The following is a 5,551-nucleotide window of genomic DNA, read 5'->3' as shown; positions in this document are numbered from 1 at the left end:
CTTTAAATGTGACTGCACACACAAAGAATCATTTAGACATCACCAGCTCCGTTCAAACACAAAATAATTGTACTTCCTTTTTCTTTGTTGTACTAGTTCCGATCAACATCAAGGTCATTCTCAAAGTGTCAACAAAAAGTTATTGTTTCTGTTAATGTAAAAAAAAAAGTTATAGATAGTTTTCTTATCAATTAATATTGGATTTGTAATATTTTTGTCTATGTCTACAATGACCTATATGGACAAACATTCTCACCTCTAACTTTAGACACCTATCATTTATGCCATAAGAGCGAAAACAATGTGTTCTGCCTGTCATGAAAGTCCATCACCTTGCAGTTTACTTGTGTAGGTGACACAAATTACTTTTCATTTCACACTGGTGTGACTGCAGTTCCCGTCAGCTCACACTGACTGATGGTACTACTAGAGCCCTGTACATTTTACATTCTGAGAGTACCACTATTATGACAGAGGAATACTGATGGGCTCCATTCACACCTGTAATCTTGACATTGATGTTATGCTAATGAAGTGCTCACTGTGTCCTCAGCACTTTCCAACTGTGAATCTTTAAATGGTCAGATGGCAAAAGCATAGCACACTTCATGAATAAACTGATCTCAAAACGTACCTAAATTATAAATGTACAGCATGCATCTTTAACATTTAAACAGAAACATGATTAGTTCTGGCCTGACTATGACTGGTCAATATCAGATGGAAAAACAACTGTAATCAGTTTGACACGAGCCTCAATGGAGTAAGCTCAGCGAGACATAATGAGATTTTATATCATAAATGAATGCATCTTGCATGCAGCAGGCTTTTGCTAAACAAACCCTGCATATGAAGTGACAGCTTTCTGTTGAGACATGCTGTCGAGAAAATGTCCTGAAAGCTTACTGTATGTTGGTTAGTATAATGAGGTGCACTATCTGTTTCAGAATCTGCTGCTCAGAAACACAGACCACTACAAGTCATTACATTATTCAGAATACCTTCTGCACTCTTAAAGTCATTCTAAATAAAATAGAGTTTTCAGCTGCAAGTATTCAGACGTACTTAGAAAAGAATGTCACAATGTGCAATTGATATATAATATAGCTCAAACAAAAGGAAACATCAGGAAATTGTATCTCTTTTCAAAAGCAGAAACACTGGTCATGAAATGGCGGTGGCTATTGTTCAAAGTGAATTGGCATTTAGTTCAGTGACATGTTTAGTCATAAGAATGGCAAGTGTACTACAAAGACTCCCTGCCTACATCTTTAATGTCTATACAATAAAGCTGTGCCCTCTTAATATTCACTGCAGAGGGTGAAATAAGCTGGTATAATGAGATATCTCCATGTCTGACATGATCAAGGTGTCAGCGCAACATCAGAGTGCTACCTCTTCAAGGTTAGAAAAACATAACTTCTTTGTGTCTTTTTATCCAATTTAATTCGTGTCACAGAGAACTTCCAATCCATCAGGACTTTTATGAGACCACAATTAGGTCTATTGCATGTGATCTAAGACATACTGTAAGACAGGAGAAGTACACACATACACAAGTACACACATACATACACATATTACTTATGGGTACAAACTTTGCTCCTCCTTTTATCACACCTACTGCCGAATCCGTGGCGTTATCACGCCCTCTCCTTTATTATGTACTGACATTTTCAATATTTTGGCCAAAGTCTGCGGCTCTGTACTTGAAAGAAACATTTGGATTAAGTTTTAGGCCGTGGCTGCAGAGCCGCAGCGCAGTCAAATAGCCCAGGAGTTTCGGGAGCCGCGGCACGGCCATATAGCCTCAAAGCTAACCCTAACCCTAACCTTAACCCTAACCCCAAGACCTAACCCTAACCCTAACTTTAACCCTAACTTTAACCTTAACCTTAACCTTAACCCTAACCCCAAGACCTAACCCTAACCTTAACCCTAACCCTAACCCTAACCCTAACTTTAACCCTAACTTTAACCTTAACCTTAACCTTAACCCTAACCCCAAGACCTAACCCTAACCTTAACCCTAACCCTAACCCTAACCTTAACCCTAACCTTAACCTTAACCTTAAACCTAACCCCAAGACCTAACCTTAACCCTAACCCGAACCCTAACCCTAACCCGAACCCGAACCCGAACCCTAACCCTAACCCTAACCTTAACCCTAACCCTAACCTCAACCTCAACCTTAACCCTAACCCTAACCCCAAGACCTAACCCTAACCTTAACCCTAACCATAACCTTAACCTTAATCCTAACCCCAAGACCTAACCCGAACCCGAACCCTAACCCTAACCCTAACCCTAACCCTAACCCTAACCCTAACCCTAACCTTAACCTTAACCTTAACCCTAACCCTAACCCTAACCCTAACCTTAACCCTAACCGCAAGACCTAACCCTAACCCGGCGCGGTCTACCCCTTTGCGGTCAAATAGCCGGCCCTTCCACTAGGCCGTATAGGCGGGTGACTGGTCACTGCGGGGGGGCCCCCCTCTGGATTTTTATTTTTTTATTTATTTATTTTTGCTTGGCGGAGTTTTTTGCGCCCCCTTCTATGTATCCAAACACTATTTTGGAATTGACAAATAAATCTAACGAAAGGAGAAAATCGAAAAATCGAAAGCAGTGTGTTACGTATTCTAGCAAGTCAGGGGTATCACCTCTGGATAGACAGAACAGGCTAGAATATCGAATGCCAACAGCTCGGGAGGGGGGGAGTAGCTCGCCTAGGGCGCCAAATGTGCTGGGGCCGGCCGGCCCTGCAAATAGCCCAGCAGTTTCACTCCCTAAGCTCCTCAAGAGTCTAACGCACTAGAATGATTTTGTAAAACATGTTAAAATAACAGATATTTTGTGGCTTTCCCATTAGAGTAACATGGGAGGCTTCTGTCATCACTACGGCTATGCCCTGACATCTCATTTTTTGCACCCCATATAAAATGTAATTTAATAGAGGGCGCAGACGTGGCAAATTCAGTCATTCCACCTCAAGTTGGTTAGATATCAAGACGGTGCTCCGTACGTCAGGTTCTGTGCCAGGTGCGTAGAAGAAAGGCGTACGAGACGCTAACTGTGATAGGGAAAGAAATCCCGCACACTGTCTTACTTGCAAATAAAAGTGTATTGGTAAAGAGGCAACGTTTCGGCGACTGGGCCTTTGCCTGACGAAGGCCCACTTTTATTTGCAAGTAAGACAGTGTGCGGGATTTCTTTCCCTATCACCTCAAGTTGGTTAGAATTGAACAACTGATTAAAATTTGACACAATTTGGACTTTGTATGTTCAAATGGCAGCAAATTTTACATTTTTGACATTCAAACTATATTTTGCGGCTTCGCTGCACAGAGACCAAAACATTTGATGGCCAACTCTTCAGCACCATTTTCATAAAACGTCAGCCCGCCCAAGGAGGAGTTTGCAAAAGTACAAGATTTGGGGAACCTGCTGAGTCATGCTTAGCAAATTTTGATCCAATATTGCAAACATTTGGTTGGGCGGACAGAGTTGCTGTAATAATATGTTTTACTTCTCTTGTCACTATCTACCTATGGGTTAATTTTCATGATACTAGATCATACTTTTTGTTTGCAATTTCCCGTCTTGCAATGCATTTTTTTGTACATTGGAGGGCGCTGATGAACCATTCTTTTATTTTTGAAAAAGCCAATATTCAGAATGGTGTATGTCCCTGGTCACTGAACAGCGAGCACTTTTGTGCAAAAGTCACTCACCACTGATGGGCACTTCTGTGCGCGCGGGCGCTCTGCGCTTTGTGCGCACTTTGCACGGCCTTACGGAACCTGGGCCTCTCGCCAGCTTGTGACACTCGAGCCTAACTATGAATGAAATAAAAATCCATTTTGACTACGTAGAGATAAGAAAAAGCACATTGTGGACAGCCTCACACACTTGACCTGACCTTTGTCTTTGCTTTAGCAGCTTGCTCACTGAACCACCATTGTGTGTGAATGGGTAAACGCTCAAACACTTTGTGACATACAGAGCCAATTCTGCTGAATGGAACTGGTGGAATTTGGAAAATTTTAATTAGCTGTTGTCCTTTGTGTTTTTCAGAACAGGTGTTTAGGTTTGAAAAGAGCACATACATTTGACAATTGCTTTTATATTTACACTTCATTAGTAAGACCTTTGCTCTTAAACATATCTAATGCCATTCTTTCATTTGTATTACAATGCTAACCTAATGTGATGAATCAAAGCATTTTCAAACTAACCTGAACTGTAATTTCTCTTACAGTAAAATGCACACTTGTGCAACAGCCCCACTGTGTGGTCAAGTCACACAATTACAACATTTTGCATAATACATTTTCAAATCTCACAACAAATCCAATCCCATAATTAAAGGTTTGGGACAACACAACAAGAATAACAAGTGTAACACTGGTTAAGTGTTCCGGAGGTGCACCCTGCCACACAAGTTTAAACATGGTTACACCTTAATAAAATATTAACAATACATTAGCCAGTTAAATTTAGATGGGGAAATTGTTTGTTATAATCTTAACCAACTGGTTAGTGACGTTGGTTACCAGTACATAATACAACTATTAATAATATGTTATTAAAAATAAAACATAGTGTGCCTAAATGACAAATCTCTGCAACATCGCGTGGCGGTCAGGGACCGTACCTCTAGACTGGCAGACCGGGGTGGTGGTTCCACTGTTCAAGAAGGGACCGGAGGGTGTGTTCCAACTTCTGGATCACACTCCTCAGCCTCCACAGAAAGGTCTGTTCCAGGGTACTGGAGAGGGGAATCCGACCGAGAGTCAAAGCTCGGATTCAGGTAGAGTGGTTTTCGTCCCGGTCGTGGAACACTGGAGCAGCTCTATACTCTCCATCGGGTGCTCGAGGGTTCATGGGAGTTTGCCCAACCAGTCCACATGCTTTGGAGAAGGCTTTGACCGTGTCCCTCGGGGTGTCCTTTGGGGGGGTTCTCTGTACGGGGTCCGGGGCCCTTTGCTCAGGGCTGTCCAGGAGCAGGAGCTGTGTCCGCATTGCCGTCAGTAAGTCAGACCTGTTCCCAGTGCATGTTGGACTCCGCCAGGGCTGCCCTTTGTCACCGGTTCTGTTCATAGTTTTTATGGACAGAATTTCTAGGCGCAGTCAGGGGTCGGAGGGTGTCCAGTTTGTAGCCCACAGGGTCTCATCGCTCTCTCTTGTCTCTGAACTACAGATTGACAGGCGGATCGGTGCAACGTTTGCAGTGATGTGGTCGCTGTAGCAGACTTTTTGTGAAGAAGGAGCAGAGTCAAAAGGCAAAGCTCTCAATTTACCGGCCAATCTACCTTCCTACCCTCACTTATGGTAATGAGCTTTGGGTAATGACCGAAAGGACAAGATCGCGGATACAAGCGGTCGAAATGAGTTTCCTCCGCACGGTGGCTGGGCACTCCCTTAGAGATAGAGTGAGGAGCTCGGAGTAGAGCCGCTGCTCCTCCATATCGAGAGGAGCCAGCTGATGTGGTTTGGGCATTTGTTCCGGATGCCTCCTGGATGCCTCTCTGGGGAGATGTTTCG

Source organism: Eucyclogobius newberryi, unplaced genomic scaffold (genome assembly GCF_026437365.1).
Source record: "Eucyclogobius newberryi isolate DKJ021-1_F unplaced genomic scaffold, fEucNew1.0.hap1 SCAF_2, whole genome shotgun sequence".
NCBI classification, from domain to species: domain Eukaryota; kingdom Metazoa; phylum Chordata; class Actinopteri; order Gobiiformes; family Gobiidae; genus Eucyclogobius; species Eucyclogobius newberryi.
The sequence above is the reverse complement of the archived record's forward strand: the minus strand, read 5'-3'. Positions refer to the sequence as shown.